Genomic DNA, 23,464 nt, shown 5'->3' on the forward strand with positions numbered 1-23,464 from the left:
TAAAGAAAAAGTTACAGGTCTGTGAGAGCCAGAAATCTTGCTTGTTTGTAGGTGACCAAATACTTATTTTCCACCATAATTTGCAAATAAATTAATAAAAAATCCTACAATGTGATTTTCTGGATTTTTTTTCTCAATTTGTCTGTCATAGTTGACATGTACCTATGATGAAAATTACAGGCCTCTCTCATCTTTTTAAGTGGGAGAACTTGCACATTTGGTGGCTGACTAAATACTTTTTCCCCCCACTGTATACACTACCGTTCAAAAGTTTGGGTCACTTAGAAATGTCCTTGTTTTCGAAAGAAAAGCAATTATTTGTCCATTAAAATAATTTCAAATTAATCAGAAATATAGTGTAGACATTGTTAATGTTGTAAATGGCTATTGTAGCTGGAAATGGCTGATTTTTAATAGAATATCTATATAGGTGTACAGAGACCCATTATCAGCAACCATCAGTCCTGTGTTCCAATAGCACGTTGTGTTTGCTAATCCAAGTTTATCATTTTAAAAGCCTAATTGATCATTAGAAAATCATTTTGCAATTATGTTAGCACAGCTGAAAACTGTTGTGCTGATTAAAGAAGCAATAAAACTGGCCTTCTTGAGACTAGTTGAGTATTTGGAGCATCGATTACAGGCTCAAAATGCAAAATGGCCAGAAACAAATAACTTTCTTCTGAAACTCGTCAGTCTATTCTTGTTCTGAGAAATGAAGGCTATTTCATGTGAGAAATTGCCAATAAACTGAATATCTCATACAACGCTGTGTACTACTCCCTTCACAGAACAGTGCAAACTGGCTCTAACCACAATAGAAAGAGGAGTGGGAGGCCCCGGTGCACAACTGAGCAAGAGGATAAATACATTAGAGTGTCTAGTTTGAGAAACAGACGCCTCACAGGTCCTCAACTGGCAGCTTCATTAAATAGTACCCCCAAAACATCAGTCTCAACGTCAACAGTGAAGAGGCAACACTGGGATGCTGACCTTCTAGGCAGAGTTGCAAAGAAAAAGACATATCTCAGACTGGCCAATAAAAATAAAAGATTAAGATGGGCAGTCTGAGATATGGCTTTTTCTTTCATACTATAAAGGCAATTCGTAATCCAATTTCAAACTTGCCTTGAGGTCAGACGCGCTTCCGAAGAAACCACAGAATCCAAAGCTCCAACAGTGTAAAAAAACGAACATTTATTTTCCAATCAAAATATAATTTCATAGGCTATATTCCATCGATGAACAAAGTCAAAGCGATCAGATTTAAACTGCAAACAAAAGGTATAGATTAGTAGCAGCTTGCTTAGTACCAAGTATTAGCATAGCATAGTGGTAAAACAACTGTAAGGTACCACCATGCCTGAGGCCTAGTAGGTAAAGGGAAGAGGAACATGGGAACAAAGGGGTGTGTCTAGGAAAGGCTCCACAATGCTTTTTAATACCCATGATAACCATAATAGAAAACCAAAAACATGAGTTCAACCACACTCCATAATTTATAATGAAATATTTGTACTTCTATTCAATAATCATTTCTAAATGGAACAAAACAATAAAGAAAGAAAATGAGAATTTGTCTCCAACACGTACTATTGGCTGCATAGTGGGTGGACAGTTATCTGCTCTGAGTTAAGAAAATATTTACTAAATAAACTAAAGTAAAAGATGTAAAGTAAAAAAAGTGACACAATAAAATAACAATAACGAGGCTCTATGTAGAGGGGGTACCGGTACCGAGTCAATGTATGGGGTACAGGTTAGTCGAGGTAATTTGTGATTAGGTAAAGTGATTGGGTAATTTGTACATGTACGTAGGGGTAAAGTGATTAGGTAATTTGTAAAGTGACTATTCATAGATAATAAACTGCGAGTAGCAGCAGTGTAAAAACAAAGGGGAAAATAGTCTGGGTGGCCATTGGATTAACTGTTCAGCACTCTTATGTTTTGGGCGTAGAAGCTGTTAAGGAGCCTTTTGGTCCTAGACTTGGCGCTCTGGTAACGCATGTCATGCGGTAGCAGAGAGAACAGTCTATGACTTGGGTGACAAGAGTCTTTGACAATTTTTTGGGCCTTCCTCTGACACCGCCTGGTATAGAGGTCCTGGATAGCAGGAAGCTTGGCACCAGTGATGTACTGGGCCGTACGTACTACCCTCTGTAGCGCCTTATGGTCGGATGCCGAGCAGTTGCCATACCAGGTGGTGATGCAACCGGTCAGGATGCTCTCGATGGTGCAGCTGTAGAACTGTTTGAGGATCTGGACACCCATGCAAAATCTTTTCAGGGTTCTGGGTTTGATTCCCACGGGGGGCCAGTATGAAAAAGAAATACAAATAATAACGTATGCACTCACTAACTGTAAGTCGCTCTTGATAACAGCATCTGCTAAATGACATAAATGTAAATGACATCATGGGAAAATCAAAAGAAATCAGCCAAGACCTCAGAAAAAGAATTGTAGACCTCCACAAGTCTGGTTCATCCTTGGGAGCAATTTCCAAACGCCTGAAGGTACCTCGTTCATCTGTACAAACAGTAGTACGCAAGTATATACTCCATGGGACCACGCAGCCGTCATTCCACGCAGGAAGGAGACGCGTTCTGTCTCCTAGAGATGAACGTACTTTGGTGCGAAAATTGCAAATCAATCCCAGAACAACAGCAAAGGACCTTGTGAAGATGCTGGAGGAAACAGGTACAAAAGTATCTATATCCACAGTAAAATGAGTCCTATATCGACATAACCTGAAAGGCCGGTCAGCAAGGAAGAAGCCACTGCTCCAAAACCGCCATAAAAAAGACAGACTACAGTTTGCAATTGCACATGGGACAAAGATCGTACTTTTGGGAGAAATGTCCTCTGGTCTGATGAAACAAAAATAGAACTGTTTGGCCTAATGACTTTCGTTATGTTTGGAGGAAAAAGGGGGATGCTTGCAAGCCGAAGAACACCATTGTCCTGCTGGAAGGTGAACCTCGGTCCCAGTCTCAAATTTCTGGAAGACTGAAACAGGTTTCCCTCAAGAATTTCCCTGTATTTAGCGCCATCCATCAGTCCTTCAATTCTGATCAGTTTCCCAGTCCCTGCCAATGAAAAACATCCCCACAGCATGATGCTGCCACCACCATGCTTCACTGTGGGGATGGTGTTCTCGGGGTGATGAGAGGTGTTGGGTTTGCGCCAGACATTTTCCTAGATGGCCAAAAAGGTCCATTTTAGTCTCATCTGACCAGAGTACCTTCTTCCATATGTTTGGGGAGTCTCCCAGATGCCTTTTGGCGAACACCAAATGTGTTTGCTTATTTATTTCTTTAAGCAATGGCTTTTTTCTGGCCACTAATCCATAAAGCCCAGCTCTGTGGAGTGTACGGCTTAAAGTGGTCCTATGGACAGATACTCCAATCTTCGCTGTGGAGCTTTGCAGCTCCTTCAGGGTTATCTTTGGTCTCTTTGTTGCCTCTCTGATTAATGCTCTCCTTGCCTGGTCCGTGAGCTTTGGTGGGTGGCCCTCTCTTGGCAGGTTTGTTGTGGTGCCATATTCTTTCCATTTTTTAATAACTGATTTAAAGGTGCTCCGTGGGATGTTCAAAGTTTCTGATATTTTTTTATAACCCAACCCTGATCTGTACTTCTCCACAACTTTGTCCCTGACCTGTTTGGAGAGCTCCTTGGTCTTCATGGTGCCGCTTGCTTGGTGGTTTCCCTTGCTTAGTGGTGTTGCAGACTCTGGGGCCTTTCAGAACAGGTGTATTAATACTGAGATCATGTGACAGATCATGTGACACTTAGATTGCACACAGGTGGACTTTATTTAACTAATTATGTGACTTCTGAAGGTGATTGGTTGCAACAGATCTTATTTAAGGGCTTCATAGCAAAGGGGGAGAATGCATATGCACGCACCACTTTTCCGTTATTTATTTTGTATAATTTGTTGAAACAAGTTTTTTTTTTCATTCCACTTCACCAATTTGGACTATATGAAATCCAAATAAAAATCAATTTAAATTACAGGTTGTAATGCAACAAAATAGGAAAAACACCAAGGGGGATGAATACTTTTGAAAGGCACTGTAGACTATCTTGGGTACGGCATTGTTATGAAGAAAATGTTTTGAAGTATGAAATGAGGGGGGAACCAGCACCAGGGGTACAAGCCCCAGGGGAACAAGCCCCAGGGGAACCAGCCCCAGGGGAAGGGGAACCAGCCCCAGGGGAACCAGCCCCAGGGGAACCATTCCCAGGGGAAGGGGAACCAGCCCCAGGTGAAGGGGAACCAGCCCCAGGGGAACAAGCCCCAGGGGAAGGGGAACCAACCCCAGGGGAAGGGGAACCAGCCCCAGGGGAACAAGCCCCAGGGGAACCAGCCCAAGGGGAATGGGAACCAGCCCCAGGAGAACCAGCCCAAGGGGAATGGGAACCAGCCCCAGGGGAACCAGCCCCAGGAGAACCAGCCCCAGGGGAACCAGCCCCAGGGGAACCAGCCCCAGGGGAAGGGGAACCAGCCCCAGGGGAACAAGCCCCAGGGGAACCAGCCCAAGGGGAATGGGAACCAGCCCCAGGAGAACCAGCCCCAGGGGAAGGGGAACCAGCCCCAGGGGAACCAGCCCCAGGGGAAGGGGAACCAACCCCAGGGGAAGGGGAACCAGCCCCAGGGGAACAAGCCCCAGGGGAACCAGCCCAAGGGGAATGGGAACCAGCCCCAGGAGAACCAGCCCCAGGGGAAGGGGAACCAGCCCCAGGGGAACCAGCCCCAGGGGAACCAGCCCCAGGGGAAGGGGAACCAACCCCAGTGGAACAAGCCCCAGGTGAGACTGGTCAGATGAGGCTGTGGCTGCTCTCTCTCTACAATCCCCCTCTAACCCTGTCTCCTCTCTGTCTCTGTTCCAGTGTCTCTATATTAACCCTGACTCCTCTCTGTCTCTGTTCCAGTGTCTCTATATTAACCCTGTCTCCTCTCTGTCTCTGTTCCAGTGTCTCTATATTAACCCTGTCTCCTCTCTGTCTCTGTTCCAGTGTCTCTATATTAACCCCGTCTCCTCTCTGTCTCTGTTCCAGTGTCTCTATATTAACCCCGTCTCCTCTCTGTCTCTGTTCCAGTGTCTCTATATTAACCCCGTCTCCTCTCTGTCTCTGTTCCAGTGTCTCTATATTAACCCCGTCTCCTCTCTGTCTCTGTTCCAGTGTCTCTATATTAACCCCGTCTCCTCTCTGTCTCTGTTCCAGTGTCTCTATATTAACCCCGTCTCCTCTCTGTCTCTGTTCCAGTGTCTCTATATTAACCCCGTCTCCTCTCTGTCTCTGTTCCAGTGTCTCTATATTAACCCCGTCTCCTCTCTGTCTCTGTTCCAGTGTCTCTATATTAACCCTGTCTTAGTTGCAATCCATCTATGGGCGACCAGATGGACATTTTCACCAAGCAGGCCTTCGCTGCCATCTTACATCACAAGCAGAACCCAAAGTTCTATGATGAGGTACTTTGTATACAGTATGGAGTCATCACTGACTGTATCATTACTGTATGAATACTGGGTATTCACTGACTGTATCATTACTGTATGAATACTGGGTATTCACTGACTGTATCATTACTGTATCATTACTGTATGAATACTGGGTATTCACTGACTGTATCATTACTGTATCATTACTGTATGAATAACGTGTTACACATAGAAGCATAGTAAGTATTATTAAAACATATTAATCTATCATATTATAACAGCGTATTATTAATAGTATTATTAAAACATATAAATCCCTCATAACAGAGGTGGTACAGTGGCATCGTGCCACATTGTACTTGATCAGGTGTAATATCAAAGACGACTCTTTTCTTAGAAGAGTTAGTTAACATGACTGCTCAGTGATCACTACTGTCGCTTGCTTCTTCTGCCAGCAAAGACAGTTAACGCAACGGCCATTAATGAGGTCAGTTGGTAGCCTGTTTTACTTTGTGATTGGCTGGATCGGAGTTAGATTTATCATTGTTCTTCTACTTATCCTGGCTGGCAAAGTACCAGGATGTTGTTGAGAGCAGTTTTGAATCTGAATTTGAAAACTGAATCTGAATCCATTTGAGAAATGAAATATATGAAACTTTGGTAAACTTGAAATAATAGTTTGTAAACTTGATACACAGAAAAGGAATGCAATATCTACCGTATTGTAACTGAATATATACATATTTAATTTGAATATAATTTTAAAACTGAATGCAAGTTCAATTTAGAATTGAATTATTCAATTTGTGCATTACGAATTTAAAAATATTAATTTCAAATTCAATATCCTAACACAAATTAAATACAATTTCTGTTGGCACTGAACTCGCTCAATAACTCAGTTTCAATAAAGAATGAGCTGTTTTCCAGTTCCTTAGATACTATGTTTTTTCCCCAGCATTCTGGTCCAGAGATGAAATGGTTGGATGGAGGGAAGCCGTTGTTCAAAGTGTAAACTCACCAGGGCCCAGTTTCCCAAAAGCATCTTAAGGCTATGTTCATCGTTAGAACTTTTGTAGGAGCATCTTTAAATCTCTGAGCTGTTTCCAAAAATCATGGTTAGTAAAGTTGCACTCAAAAGCTTGTTATTTACCTAATGCCTCATACCACTCATAGAACAGCTAAGTGCTTCATTAGATGGTTTTTTGTCCTCCTGCATCACTTTATACACAGAAGATCTCTGTTATACATAGATTCAAGCTGTGTCATTTGGGAGCAGGCATGGAGTTGTATGTTTTTCTGTGTCTCACAGGAAGCAGAGTGGAATAATTCCAGGAACAGAGAAACCTTCTGAACACATCATTAGAATTGTCAATTAGTTTGGAAAACATAATATTTGTAACATGAACTGCTGTAAAGTACAGGCCAGTCTCCTACACAAACACTAGGCCCAATATCCTTGTCTGTGTCCCAAACGGCACCCTATTCCCTATTTAGTGCACTACTTTTGTATGGGCCCTGGTCTAAAGTAGTGCACTACATAGGGAATAGGGTGGCATTTGGGATACATCCATGCGATAAACAACCCTCCTACCTAGAGTTCCATTGTGAAGACATAGTGTTGATTCAGATTGAAACACTCTTTTCTACATGGTGATATTACCTCATTGCATTCTTGCATGTTTCTCCGGTCAATCCAAAGAGGGCTGTTTTTTCAGTATCACGTTCCTCCATTAAGCTGTTGAGATGCATCATGTTGATGTTCCCATGAATGATAGCTGCTGCAATCAAATCACCTTTCCTCTTTCCCGCCAATCAAATCACCTCTTTCCCACCAATCAAATCACCTCTTTCCTCTTTCCCACCAATCAAATCACCTCTTTCCTCTTTCCCACCAATCAAATCACCTATTTCCTCTTTCCCACCAATCAAATCACCTCTATCCTCTTTCCCACCAGACAACTAATAGCCACCTGTAGTTCTACATAAATGTTGCAGTTCCAATTATACATATTCATAGGATTCATACTTTTTTCATAATACTAACATTAATAGGAATTCCCTATTTCTTTAAATGATTATGTAGAATATAGAGATTGTACTCATCAAGGCTCCCACAAGGCGAAATACTTTCCAAGAAACACTTATCATTGTCACAGCCAGGGATGCTGGGTTGGTTGTCTGGATGGGTAGTCCAGCCAGGGATGCTGGGTTGGTTGTCTGGATGGGTAGTCCAGCCAGGGATGCTGGGTTGGTTGTCTAGATGGGTAGTCCAGCCAGAGATGCTGGGTTGGTTGTCTAGATGGGTAGTCCAGCCAGGGATGCTGGGTTGGTTGTCTGGATGGGTAGTCCAGCCAGGGATGCTGGGTTGGTTGTCTGGATGGGTAGTCCAGCCAGGGATGCTGGGTTGGTTGTCTGGATGGGTAGTCCAGCCAGGGATGCTGGGTTGGTGGTCTGGATGGGTAGTCCAGCCAGGGATGCTGGGTTGGTTGTCTGGATGGGTAGTCCAGCCAGGGATGCTGGGTTGGTTGTCTGGATGGGTAGTCCAGCCAGGGATGCTGGGTTGGTTGTCTAGATGGGTAGTCCAGCCAGGGATGCTGGGTTGGTTGGTTGGCTGGATGGGTAGTCCAGCCAGGGATGCTGGGTTGGTTGTCTGGATGGGTAGTCCAGCCAGGGAGGCTGGGTTGGTTGTCTGGATGGGTAGTCCAGCCAGGGATGCTGGGTTGGTTGTCTGGATGGGTAGTCCAGCCAGGGATGCTGGGTTGGTTGTCTAGATGGGTAGTCCAGCCAGGGGTGGGGGCTGTACCCTCATAGATATCATCCTGACTAACATACCCTCTAAATACACCTCAGCTGTCTTCAACCAGGATCTCAGCGATCACTGCCTTATTGCCTGCGTCCGTAACGGGTCCGCGGTCAAACGACCACCCCTCATCACTGTCAAACGCTCCCTAAAACACTTTAGCGAGGAGGCCTTCCTAATTGACCTGGCCCAGGTATCCTGGATGGATATAGATCTCATTCCGTCAGTAGAGGATGCCTGGTTGTTCCTTAAAAGTAATTTCCTCTCAATCTTAAATAAACATGCCCCATTCAAAAAATACAGAACTAAGAACCGATATAGCCCCTGGTTCTCCTCAGACTTGACTGCCCTTGACCAGCACAAAAACATCCTGTGGCGTACAGCATTAGCATCAAATAGCCCCCGCGATATGCAACTTTTCAGGGAAGTTAGGAACCAATATACACAAGCAGTCAGGAAAGCAAAGGCTAACTTTTTCAAACAGAAATTTGCATCCTGTAGCACTAACTCCAAAAAGTTTTGGGACACTGTAAAGTCCATGGAGAATAAGAGCACTTCCTCCCAGCTGCCCACTGCACTGAGGCTAGGAAACACTATCACCACCGATAAATCTACAATAATCGAGAATTTCAACAAGCATTTTGCTACAGCTGGCCATGCTTTCCATCTGGCTACCACTAACCCGGCCACCAACTCTGCACCCTCTGCTGCAACTTGCCCATGCCCCCCCCGCTTCTCCTTCACACAAATTCAGACAGCTGATGTTTTGAAAGCGCTGAAAAATCTGGACCCCTACAAATCAGCTGGGCTAGACAATCTGGACCCTTTCTTTCTAAAACTAGCCGCCGAAATTGTTGCTACCCCTATTACTAGTCTGTTCAACCTCTCTTTCATAACGTCTGAGATCCCCAGAGATTGGAAAGCTGCCGCGGTCATCCTCCTCTTCAAAGGGGGTGACACTCTAGATCCAAATTGCTACAGACCTATATCCATCCTGACATGCCTTTCGAAAGTATTCGAAAGCCAAGTTAACAAACAGATAATCGACCATTTCGAATCCCACCGTACCTTCTCCGCTATGCAATCCGGTTTCCGAGCTGGTCACGGGTGCACTTCAGCCACGCTCAAGGTCCTAAACGATATTATAACCGCGATTGATAATAGACAGTACTGTGCAGCCGTCTTCATCGACCTGGCCAAGGCTTTCGACTCTGTCAACCACCGCATTCTTATTGGCAGACTAAATAGCCTTGGTTTCTCAAATGACTGCCTCGCCTGGTTCACCAACTACTTCTCAGATAGAGTTCAGTGTGTCAAATCGGAGGGCCTGTTGTCTGGACCTATGGCAGTCTCTATGGGGGTGCCACAGGGTTCAATTCTTGGGCCGACACTTTTCTCCGTGTATATCAATGATGTCGCTCTTGCTGCTGGTGACTCTCAGATCCACCTCTACGCAGACGACACCATTTTGTATACATCTGGCCCTTCATTGGACACTGTGTTAACAAACCTCCAAACGAGCTTCAATGCCATACAACAATCCTTCAGTAGCCTCCAACTGCTCTTAAACACTAGTAAAACTAAATGCATGCTTTTCAATCGAACGCTGCTGGCACCCGCCCACCCGACTAGAATCACCACTCTCGACGGGTCTGCCTAGAGTATGTGGACAACTACAAATACCTAGGTGTCTGGTTAGACTGTAAACTCAACTTCCAGACTTACATAAAGAATCTCCAATCCAAAGTTAAATCTAGAATCGGCTTCCTATTTCGCAACAAAGCCTCCTTCACTCATGCTGCCAAACATGCCCTCGTAAAACTGACTATCCTACCGATCCTTGACTTCGGCGATGTCATTTACAAAATAGCCTCCAACACTCTACTCAGCAAATTGGATGTAGTCTATCACAGTGCCATCCGTTTTGTCTCCAAAGCCCCATACACTACCCACCACTGTGACCTGTACGCTCTTGTTGGCTGGTCCTCACTACATGTTCGTCGTCAAACCCACTGGCTCCAGGCCATCTATAAATCACTGCTAGGCAAATCCCCGCCTTATCTTAGCTCATTGGTCACCATAGCAGCACCCACCCGTAGTCTGTGCTCCAGCAGGTATATCTCACTGGTCATTCCCAAAGCCAACACCTCCTTTGGCCGCCATTCCTTCCAGTTCTCTGCTGCCAATGACTGGAACGAATTGCTAAAATCTCTGAAGCTGGAGACTCTTATCTCCCTCAATAACTTCAAGCATCAGTTGTCAGAGCACCTTACCGATCACTGCACCTGTACACAGCCCATCTGAAATTAGCCCACCCAACTACCTCATCCCTATATTGTTATTTATTTTGCTCTTTTGCACCCCAGTATCTCTATTTGCACATAATCTCTTGCACATCTAGCATTCCAGTGTTAATACTATTGTAATTATTCTGCACTATAGCCTATTTACTGCCTTACCTCCATAACTTGCTACATTTGTACACACTGTATATATACTTTCTGTTGTATTTCTGACTTTATGTTTTTTACCCCATATGTAACTCTGTGTTGTTTTTTTTGTTTGTTATTGCACTACTATGCTTTATCTTGGCCAGGTCGCAGTTGTAAATGAGAACCTGTTCTCAACTGGCTTACCTGGTTAAATAAAGGTTATAAAAAAAAAAAAAAAAAAAAAAAAAAAAAGGGGTGCTGGGTTGGTTGTCTGGATGGGTAGTCCAGCCAGTGGTGCTGGGTTGGTTGTCTGGATGGGTATTAGTGGAGTCAGGAAGTCACATGTCCCTGAATCTTAAAGAACATCATTATTTAGGGGAGTCCATATCACTGTTACTGCTCCATATCACGGTTACTGCTCCATATCACTGTTACTGCTCCATATCACGGTTACTGCTCCATATCCCGGTTACTGCTCCATATCACTGTTACTGCTCCATATCACGGTTACTGCTCCATATCACTGTTACTGCTCCATATCACGGTTACTGCTCCATATCACTGTTACTGCTCCATATCACGGTTACTGCTCCATATCACGGTTACTGCTCCATTTCACGGTTACTGCTCCATATCACGGTTACTGCTCCATATCACGGTTACTGCTCCATATCACTGTTACTGCTCCATATCACGGTTACTGCTCCATATCCCGGTTACTGCTCCATATCACTGTTACTGCTCCATATCACGGTTACTGCTCAATATCACTGTTACTGCTCCATATCACGGTTACTGCTCCATATCACTGTTACTGCTCCATATCACTGTTACTGCTCCATATCACGGTTACTGCTCAATATCACTGTTACTGCTCCATATCACGGTTACTGCTCCATATCACTGTTACTGCTCCATATCACGGTTACTGCTCCATATCACTGTTACTGCTCCATATCACTGTTACTGCTCCATATCACGGTTACTGCTCCATATCACTGTTACTGCTCCATATCACGGTTACTGCTCCATATCACTGTTACTGCTCCATATCACGGTTACTGCTCCATATCACTGTTACTGCTCCATATCACGGTTACTGCTCCATATCACTGTTACTGCTCCATATCACGGTTACTGCTCCATATCACGGTTACTGCTCCATATCACGGTTACTGCTCCATATCACTGTTACTGCTCCATATCACGGTTACTGCTCCGTATCACGGTTACTGCTCCATATCACTGTTACTGCTCCATATCACTGTTACTGCTCCATATCACGGTTACTGCTCCATATGGTTACTGCTCCCAAATGCACCCTATACCCATTATGGTGCACTACGGGTCCTGGTCAAAAGCAGTGCACTATATAGGGAATAGGGTGCTGTTTGGGACACAACCGGTGGGTTGTATTTAGTTTAACCCCTCACTGCAGACTGTGACATTTCACTCTTATGACAGACCTTTTCTCCCACATTACAGTTAAGACACTAGGTATTCACAGAGCAACCCTGTTGTATTCACAGAGCAACCCTGTGGTATTCACAGAGCAACCCTGTGGTATTCACAGAGCAACCCTGTTGTATTCACAGAGCAACCCTGTTGTATTCACAGAGCAACCCTGTTGTATTCACAGAGCAACCCTGTTGTATTCACAGAGCAACCCTGTGGTATTCACAGAGCAACCCTGTTGTTACAGAATGAAGTGTTCCATACCTGCATGATTAAGAATGATTATGTCAGGGCGACGTGTATGCGGTGAGCGAAGTCAAGCGCAGGACACAGAGCTACTGGCAGACGTACTTTACTCACCAGTAAAAGAACATACAAAACAAAACCTCCTAACAGGGAGGAAACAAATACACGCATACCAAACAGCAATGCCGACCTTACGGGAAACAAAACAATAACACACAATTTACCAAACGAGAGACAGGGGTAAATATAGGGACTAAAATCAAACATATTAGCGAACAGGTGTAAACACTCAAGACTAAACAAGACAAACACCGAAACATCGATCGGCAGCAGCTAGTACTCCGGGGACGACGAACGCCGAAGCCTCCCCGAGCAAGGAGGAGGGGTCCGGATGTGCCAGCACCGGAACCGAGGTGAACAGGTCCTTCAGATGTCTAAACGCCCTGTCCGCCTCAGCTGACCACTGCAAACGCACCGGGCCCCCCTTTAGCAGGGAGGTGATGGGAGCTGCTACCTGTCCAAAACCCCGGATAAACCTCCGGTAGTAATTGGCAAAACCCAAAAACCGCTGCACCTCCTTCACCGTGGTGGGAGTCTGCCAATTACGCACTGCAGAAACGCGGTCAATCTCCATCTCCACCCCTGACGCGGACAACCGATGTCCCAGGAAGGAGATGGACTCCTGGAAGAACAGACATTTCTCCGCCTTTGCATACAGGTCATGCTCCAACAGTCTACCAAGCACTCAACGCACCAGGGACACATGCTCGGCTTGTGTAGCGGAGTATATTAGAATGTCATCAATACAGTGGGGGAAAAAAGTATTTAGTTAGCCACCAATTGTGCAAGTTCTCCCACTTAAAAAGATGAGAGAGGCCTGTAAGTTTCATCATAGATACACGTCAACTATGACAGACAAATTGAGGAAAGAAAATCCAGAAAATCACATTGTAGGATTTTTAATGAATTTATTTGCAAATTATGGTGGAAAATAAGTATTTGGTCAATAACAAAAGTTTCTCAATACTTTGTTATATACCCTTTGTTGGCAATGACACAGGTCAAACGTTTTCTGTAAGTCTTCACAAGGTTTTCACACACTGTTGCTGGTATTTTGGCCCATTCCTCCATGCAGATCTCCTCTAGAGCAATGATGTTTTGGGGCTGTCGCTGGGCAACACGGACTTTCAACTCCCTCCAAAGATTTTCTATGGGGTTGAGATCTGGAGACTGGCTAGGCCACTCCAGGACCTTGAAATGCTTCTTACGAAGCCACTCCTTCGTTGCCCGGGCGGTGTGTTTGGGATCATTGTCATGCTGAAAGACCCAGCCACGTTTCATCTTCAATGCCCTTGCTGATGGAAGGAGGTTTTCACTCAAAATCTCACGATACATGGCCCCATTCATTCTTTCCTTTACACGGATCAGTCGTCCTGGTCCCTTTGCAGAAAAACAGCCCCATAGCATGATGTTTCCACCCCCATGCTTCACAGTAGGTATGGTGTTCTTTGGATGCAACTCAGCATTCTTTGTCCTCCAAACACGACGAGTTGAGTTTTTACCAAAAAGTTATATTTTGGTTTCATCTGACCATATGACATTCTCCCAATCCTCTTCTGGATCATCCAAATGCACTCTAGCAAACTTCAGACGGGCCTGGACATGTACTGGCTTAAGCAGGGGGACACGTCTGGCACTACAGGATTTGAGTCCCTGGCGGCGTAGTGTGTTACTGATGGTAGGCTTTGTTACTTTGGTCCCAGCTCTCTGCAGGTCATTCACTAGGTCCCCCCGTGTGGTTCTGGGATTTTTGCTCACCGTTCTTGTGATCATTTTGACCCCACGGGGTGAGATCTTGCGTGGAGCCCCAGATCGAGGGAGATTATCAGTGGTCTTGTATGTCTTCCATTTCCTAATAATTGCTCCCACAGTTGATTTCTTCAAACCAAGCTGCTTACCTATTGCAGATTCAGTCTTCCCAGCCTGGTGCAGGTCTACAATTTTGTTTCTGGTGTCCTTTGACATCTCTTTGGTCTTGGCCATAGTGGAGTTTGGAGTGTGACTGTTTGAGGTTGTGGACAGGTGTCTTTTATACTGATAACAAGTTCAAACAGGTGCCATTAATACAGGTAACGAGTGGAGGACAGAGGAGTCTCTTAAAGAAGAAGTTACAGGTCTGTGAGAGCCAGAAATCTTGCTTGTTTGTAGGTGACCAAATACTTATTTTCCACCATAATTTGCAAATAAATTCATAACAAATCCTTCAATGTGATTTTCTGGAAAAAAAATTCTCAATTTGTCTGTCATAGTTGACGTGTACCTATGATGAAAATTACAGGCCTCTCTCATCTTTTTAAGTGGGAGAACTTGCACAATTGGTGGCTGACTAAATACTTTTTTTCCCCACTGTATATACCACTACACCCTGTCCATGCAAATCCCGGAAAATCTCTTCCACAAATGATTGGAAGACTGAAGGAGCATTCATTAAACCGTATGGCATGACGAGATACTCATAGTGACCCGAGGTGGTACTGAATGCTGTCTTCCATTCATCTCCTTCCCTAATGCGCACCAGGTTGTAAGCGCTCCTGAGATCCAATTTTGTGAAGAATCGCGCCCCGTGTAATGACTCCGTCATACTAGCAATCAGAGGGAGAGGATAGCTGTATTTAATAGTAATCTGATTGAGACAACGGTAATCAATACACGGGTGTAAACCCCCATCCTTCTTCTTCACAAAAAAGAAACTCGAGGCCGCCGGGGAAGTGGACGGCCGTATGTATCCCTGTCTCAGAGATTCGGTGACGTATGTCTCCATAGCTGCCGTCTCCTCCTGAGACAGAGGATACACATGACTACGAGGAAGTGCAGCGCCTACCTGGAGGTCTATCGCACAATCCCCCTGTCGATGAGGTGGTAATTGAGTCGCTTTCTTCTTACAGAAGGCGAGTGCCAAATCGGCATACTCAGGAGGAATGTGCATTGCGGGCATTTGGTTCGGACTTTCCAACGTCGTTGCCCCTACGGAAACACCTATAGACCGCCCGACACACTGATCAGACCATTCCTTGAGAGCCCTCTGTTGCCATGAAATGTTGAGGTCATGAGATGTTAACCAGGGAAGCCCCAACACCACGGGAAACGCAGGAGAGTCAATCAAATACAACTGTATAGTCTCCTCATGACCCCCCTGCGTCTTCATCTTAAGTGGCGCCGTGACCTCCCTAATCAATCCCGACCCCAAAGGACGGCTGTCTACTCTCTCCACCTGCCCATTACTCTCAGGGTGAAAACCCGAGGTAAGGCTAATCGAGACCCCCAAACGTTCCATAAACGCCCTCCAGACTCTAGAGGTGAACTGGGGACCCCGATCAGACACAATATCCTCAGGCACCCCGTAGTGCCAGAAGACGTGAGTAAACAGGGCGTCGGCAGTTTGTAGGGCTGTAGGGAGACCTGGCATAGGAATGAGACGGCAGGCCTTAGAAAAACGAATCCACAACGACCAAGATCGTAGTGTTCCCCTGGGAGTGGGGAAGGTCCGTGACAATATCCACCGATAGGTGAGACCACGGCCGTTGTGGAATGGGTAGGGGTTGTAACTTCCAATCCCGACCCCAAAGGGTGGCTATCTAGGGCATGGATGGGGAAGGGCACATCAACTGGTATAAGAGGAATCCCAAACTTATACGAGAAACAGCGATCGATAAAATTCCCAGCTGCGCCTGAATTGACTAGCGCCTTATGCTGGGAGTGAGAAGAAACCTTGGGAAACACAACTTTAATACAAATATGTACAACAGAGAGCTCTGGGTGAGTTGGGTGCCTTCTCACCTGGAATGACTCATCAGTGCGCTGCCTACTGCCTCGATCCCTAGGAGACCCTCCCCAGCACCGAACCACAGTGTGTCCTCTGCGGCCACAGTTGGTGCAGGGGACGTCCTCTCTCCTGGTCTCTCTCCTCTTCTCTATAGCACCAGCACCCCCGAGCTCCATAGGGCTCGGCTCGGAGGTGCTGGGGGATGGAATGGACGGCCCCAACTCCGGACGTCCGCGGGTAGTCAACAGGGTATCTAGGCGAATCGACATGTCCACCAGCTGATCGAAACTTAGGTTGGTGTCCCTTCAGGCCAACTCTCGGCGAACGTCCTCCCTTAGGCTGCACCTGTAGTGGTCGATGATGGCCTTCTCATTCCATCCCGCATTGGCAGCCAGAGTCCGGAAGTCCAGTGCGAACTCCTGCGCGCTCCTCTTCCCCTGTATGAGGTGGAACAGACGCTCACCCGCCGCTTTCCCCTCTGGGGGATGATCGAAAACCGCCCTGAAGCGGCGGGAGAACTCTGCATAGCTGACTCTAGCGGCGTCTATTCCCCTCCACTCGGCGTTGGCCCACTCCAGTGCCTTGCCGGACAGACAGGAGATGAGGGTGGAAACGCTCTCGTATCCCGAGGGCGCCGGGTGGATGGTTGACAGGTAGAGTTCCACTTGGAGCAGGAAATCCTGACACCCGGCCGCGGTGCCATCATAAGCCCTCGGGAGCGAGAGCCGAATCCCACTGGACTCCGGAGGTGAAACGATGGGTATGGCTGATGGTGGTGGTATCGTTGGAGGAGGTGTGGGCAAACCTCCTCTTTCCCATCGCCTCAAGGTGTTCATCACCCCTTCCATGGCGGTGCCAAGATCCTGGATCATGGCCGCTTGTTGGATAACGCGCTCCTCCAGTGATCCCGTTGGCACCGCCGATCCTGCTGACTCCATGTGTGGTGTGTTATTCTGTCAGGGCGACGTGTATGCGGTGAGCGAAGTCAACCGCAGGACACAGAGCTACTGGCAGACGTACTTTACTAACCAGTAAAAGAACATACAAAACAAAACCTCCTAACAGGGAGGAAACAAATACACGCATACGAAACAGCAATGCCGACCTTACGGGAAACAAAACAATAACACACAATTTACCAAACGAGAGACAGGGGTAAATATAGGGACTACAATCAAACATAATAGCGAATAGGTGTAAACACTCAAGACTAAACAAGACAAACACCGAAACATCGATCGGCAGCAGCTAGTACTCTGGGGACGACGAACGCCGAAGCCTGTCCGAGCAAGGAGGAGGAGCAGCAACGGCAGAATCTGTGACAGATTAACTGTAATCAACACAGACAGATTAAGAATGATTAACTGTAATCAACACAAGCAGATTTCAGATACATTACAGTAATGCTGTTTAATGTAATGGTTGTATTTGTGTTTATAAATGATGTATTGTGAGAACCATGCTAATATTCCTCTAGCTGCTGGTTGACTGTCAACTGCTGCTGCTGTTAGCTTGTTGAGCTACACCGGCCTCATTCACATCCTTTATCACAAGTAACAGGCCAGAGGGATGGATTATGTTGATGCAAGCTCAGTGGCAGCACTGTAATCCATTCACAGACAGGGCAGAGTTCTGCTGTCCCCTACTCACAGGGCCCATGAGACTGGTCAACCGCTTTCCAAGACTGTTGGAAAAGCATTCCAGGTGAAGATGGTTGAGAGAATGCCAAGAGTGTGCAAAGCTGTCATCAAGGCAAAGGGTGGCTATTTGAAGAATCTCAAATATAAAATAAATTTTTAAAAAATAAATAAATGTGTTTAACACTGTTTTGGTTACTACATGATTCCACATACAGTGAGGGAAAAAAGTATTTGATCCCCTGCTGATTTTGTACGTTTGCCCACTGACAAAGACAGGATCAGTCTATAATTTTAATGGTAGGTTTATTTGAACAGTGAGAGACAGAATAACAACAAAAGATTTTCAGAAAAACGCATGTCAAAAATGTTATAAATTGATTTGCATTTTAATGAGGGAAGTAAGTATTTGATCCCTCTGCAAAACATGACTTAGTACTTGGTGGCAAAACCCTTGTTGGCAATCACAGAGGTCAGACGTTTCTTGTAGTTGGCTACCAGGTTTGCACACATCTCAGGAGGGATTTTGTTCCACTCCTCTTTGCAGATCTTCTCCAAGTCATTAAGGTTTCGAGGCTGACGTTTGGCAACTCGAACCTTCAGCTCCCTCCACAGATTTTCTATGGGATTAAGGTCTGGAGACTGGCTAGGCCACTCCAGGACCTTAATGTGCTTCTTCTTGAGCCACTCCTTTGTTGCCTTGGCCATGTGTTTTGGGTCATTGTCATGCTGGAATACCCATCCACGACCCATTTTCAATGCCCTTGTTGAGGGAAGGAGGTTCTCACCCAAGATTTGACGGTACATGGCCCCGTCCATCGTCCCTTTGATGCGGTGAAGTTGTCCTGTCCCCTTAGCAGAAAAACACCCCCAAAGCATAATGTTTCCACCTCCATGTTTGACGGTGGGGATGGTGTTCTTGGGGTCATAGGCAGCATTCCTCCTCCTCCAAACACGGCGAGTTGAGTTGATGCCAAAGAGCAGATGTTCGTTGGCAAACTTCAGACGGCCGTGTATATGTGCTTTCTTGAGCAGGGGGACTTTGCTGGCGCTGCAGGATTTCAGTCCTTCACGGCGTAGTGTGTTACCAATTGTTTTCTTGGTGACTATGGTCCCAGCTGCCTTGAGATCATTGACAAGATCCTCCCGTGTAGTTCTGGGCTGATTCCTCACCGTTCTCATGATCATTGCAACTCCACGAGGTGAGATCTTGCATGGAGCCCCAGGCCGAGGGAGATTGACAGTTCTTTTATGTTTTTTCCATTTGCGAATAATCGCACCAACTGTTGTCACCTTCTCACCAAGATGCTTGGCGATGGTCTTGTAGCCCAATCTAGCCCTGTGTAGGTCTGCAATCTTGTCCCTAACATCCTTGGAGAGCTCTTTGGTCTTGGCCATGGTGGAGAGTTTGGAATCTGATAGATTGATTGCTTCTGTGGACAGGTGTCTTTTATACAGGTAAAAAACTGAGATTAGGAGCACTCCCTCTAAGAGTGTGCTCCTAATCTCATCTCATTACCTGTATAAAAGACACCTGGGTGTCAAGGGCTGAGCGTAGATGTGGTGCAGAAATCAAGCGCAGGACTACAGAGGCTCTTCAACAGTCTTTAGTGAGGATCAAACAAATATAAAAGACTCACGGCAAAATCCCAGCCGGAGGGCAAGCGCGAAACAATTACGCACACAGGGAACAGTGCGTAACCCAAACTGCGCACACAGTGCGGACACTCTCTCAAAACAAAAACAGAACGAGAGAGAACAAACTGACGCCTAGCTGACATGAAACAATTACACACAACACCTGACAAAACCTAAGAGAACTTATAGGGCACATAATCAACACTAACAAAGAACAGGTGTACAAACAGACCAAACCAAACAAACATCGAAACATAGAACGGTGGCAGCTAGTACTCCGGAGACGACGACCGCCGAAGCCTGCCCGAACAAGGAGGAGGAGCAGCCTCGGCCGAAACCGTGACAGTACCCCCCACTTGACGCGCGGCTCCAGCCGTGCGCCGACCCCGGCCTCGAGGACGACCAGGCGGACGCGGAGCAGGGCGCGTAGGATGACCACGATGGAACTCGGTCAGAAGAGACGGGTCTAAGATGTCCCTCCTCAGCACCCAGCACCACTCCTCCGGGCCGTACCCCTCCCACTCCACGAGATATTGGAGTCCCCCCATCCGGCGTCTCGAAACCCAGGATGGACCGAACAGTGTACGCCGGAGCCCCCTCGATGTCCAGCGGGGGCGGAGGAGTCTCCTCTATCTCAAAGTCCTGGAGTGGACCAGCTACCACCGGCCTGAGGAGAGACACATGGAAAGAGGGGTTAATATTCTTGTAATCAATAGGCAATTGTAACCTGTAACACACCTCGTTCAACCTCCTCAGGACTTTAAAAGGCCCCACAAACCGCCGACCCAGCTTCCGGCAGGGCAGGCGGAGGGGCAGGTTTCTGGTCGAGAGCCAGACCCGATCTCCCGGTGCGTACACCGGTCCCTCACTGCGGTGGAGATCGGCGCTCGTCTTCTGTTGACGGATGGCCCGCTGCAGATGGATGTGAGCAGCGTTCCACGTCTCCTCCGAGCGCCGCATCCACTCATCCACCGCAGGGGCATCGATCTGGCTCTGATGCCAAGGTGCCAGAGCCGGCTGGTATCCTAAAACACACTGGAACGGAGTTAGTTTGGTGGATGAGTGGCGGAGAGAGTTCTGTGCCATCTCGGCCCAGGGAACATACCTCGCCCACTCCTCCGGCCGGCACTGGCAATATGACCTCAGAAACCTACCCACATCCTGGTTCACACGTTCGACCTGCCCATTGCTCTCCGGGTGGTACCCCGAGGTTAGGCTAACCGAAACCCCCAAGCGCTCCATAAAAGCTCTCCAGACTCTGGAGGTAAATTGGGGGCCTCGATCAGACACTATATCCTTGGGTACCCCGTAATGCCGGAAGACGTGGGTGAATAGTGCCTCAGCGGTCTGTAGGGCAGTAGGGAGACCCGGCATGGGGAGGAGACGACAGGCCTTCGAGAACCAATCCACAACGACCAGAATGGTGGTATTCCCCTGTGAGGGGGGAAGGTCTGTAACAAAATCCACCGAGAGGTGCGACCAGGATCGTTGTGGAACGGGCAGGGGTTGTAACTTACCCCTGGGCAAATGTCTAGGCGCCTTACACTGGGCACACACCGAGCAGGAGGAAACATAAACCCTCACATCCCTGGCTAACGTTGGCCACCAGTACTTCGTGCTAAGGCAGTGTACTGTCCGACCAATACCTGGATGGCCAGAGGAGGGTGACGTGTGAGCCCAATAAATGAGTCGATCCCGAACCTCGAGCGGAACGTACGTCCGACCCAGCGGACACTGGGGAGGACTAGGGTCGGTACGTAACGCCCGCTCGATTTCAGCATCGACCTCCCACACCACCGGTGCCACCAAACAAGACTTCGGTAGTATGGGAGTGGGCTCAACAGACCTCTCCTCTGTGTCATACCGCCGAGACAGGGCGTCTGCCTTTCCGTTCTGGGACCCAAGAATGTAAGTGATCTTAAACACGAACCTGGCTAGAAACATAGTCCACCGCGCCTGCCGAGGATTTAGTCTCCTAGCTGCCCGAATGTATTCCAGATTACGGTGGTCAGTCAAAATGAGAAAAGGGTGTTGAGCCCCCTCAAGCCAATGCCTCAACATCTTTAGGGCCTGTACCACGGCTAACAGCTCCCTGTCCCCTACGTCATAATTTCTCTCCGCCGGACTGAGCTTTTTCGAGTAAAAGGCACAGGGGCGGAGTTTAGGTGGCGTGCCGGACCGTTGCAAGAGAACGGCTCCGATACCGGCTTCTGACGCGTCCACCTCCACTTGGAATGGTAAAGCGGGATCCGGGTGCGCCAGCACCGGCGCCGAAGTAAACAGGTCCTTCAGTCTCCCAAAAGCCCTGTCCGCTTCAACTGACCACCGCAAGCGCACCGGACCCCCCTTCAGAAGGGACATGATGGGAGCTACCACCTGTCCAAAACCCCGGATAAACCTCCGGTAGTAATTCGCAAAGCCCAAGAACTGCTGCACCTCTTTAACTGTGGTTGGGGTTTGCCAATTACGCACGGCTGACACACGGTCAACCTACATCTTCACCCCTGACGCAGACAACTGATAACCCAAAAAGGAGACCGACTCCTGGAAAAACAGACATTTCTCTGCCTTGACATATAGGTCATGCTCCAACAGTCTCCTCAATACTCTGCGCACCAGGGCTACATGCTCGGCTCGGGTAGAACTGTACACCAGAATATCGTCTATTTACACGACCACCCCCTGTCCCTGCATGTCCCGGAAAATCTCATCTACAAAGGATTGGAAGACTGACGGAGCATTCATTAAACCGTACGGCATGACGAGATACTCGTAATGACCCGAGGTGGTACTAAATGCTGTCTTCCATTCATCGCCCTCCCTAATGCGCACCAAGTTGTAGGCGCTCCTGAGGTCCAATTTTGTGAAGAACCTTGCCCCGTGTAATGACTCCGTCATAGTCGCAATCAGAGGGAGTGGATAACTGTATTTTACAGTAATCTGATTGAGACCACAGTAATCAATACACGCGCGCAAACCTCCATCTTTCTTCTTCACAAAAAAGAAGCTTGAGAATGCAGGGGAAGTGGAGGGCCGTATGTATCCCTGTCTCAGAGACTCAGCTATGTATGTCTCCATAGCTCTCTTCTCCTCTTGCGACAACGGATACACATGGCTCCGCGGGAGCGCAGCTCCTGCCTGGAGATCTATCGCACAATCCCCCTTTCTATGAGGTGGCAATCGCGCCGCCCTCGCCTTGCTAAACACGACCGCCAGATCCTCATACTCGGGGGGAATGTGCAATGCGGGCACTTGGTTTGGACTCTCCACCGAGGTCGCCCCCACGGAAACACTCAGACATCGCCCCCCACACTGGGCAGACCACCCCTTAAGAGCCCTCTCTCGCCACGAAATAGTGGGATCATGAGTAATCAACCAGGGAAGCCCCAGCACCACCGGATACGCAGGAGAGTCAATCAGATATAGCTGAATCGTCTCCTCTTGACCCCCCTGCGTCTCCATCCTAAGTGGCGCTGTGACCTCCCTAATCAACCCCGATCCTAACGGACAGCTATCTAAGGCATGTACAGGGAAGGGATCTTTAACAGGAAGAAGAGGAATCCCTAACTCTTTACAAAACGTACGATCTACAAAATTCCCAGCCGCGCCTGAATCTACTAGCGCCTTATGCTGGGAACGAGGTGCAACCTGTAAAAAACAAACAGGTATGGTTATGTGCACGACAGAGAGCTCTGGGTAAGTGGGGCGTCTACTCACCAGGAAGGACTCCCCAGCGCATGGCCTGCCGTCTCGTCCCTCAGGAGACCCTCCCCAGCACCTGGCCACAGTGTGTCCTCCACGGCCACAGTTGGTGCAGGGGACAGCCCCCCTCGAACTCCCTCTCCTCCGTTCTCTAGCGCCAGCCCCCCCGAGCTCCATGGGACTCGACTCGGAGGTGCTGGAGGGTGGAATGGGCGACCCCCCCCAGGGCGTCCGCGGGTGGCCAGCAGGGTGTCTAGGCGAATTGCCATGTCCACCAGTTG

Source organism: Coregonus lavaretus, assembly GCF_964263955.1.
Source record: "Coregonus lavaretus genome assembly, contig: HAP1_SCAFFOLD_485, whole genome shotgun sequence".
Classification (NCBI taxonomy): domain Eukaryota; kingdom Metazoa; phylum Chordata; class Actinopteri; order Salmoniformes; family Salmonidae; genus Coregonus; species Coregonus lavaretus.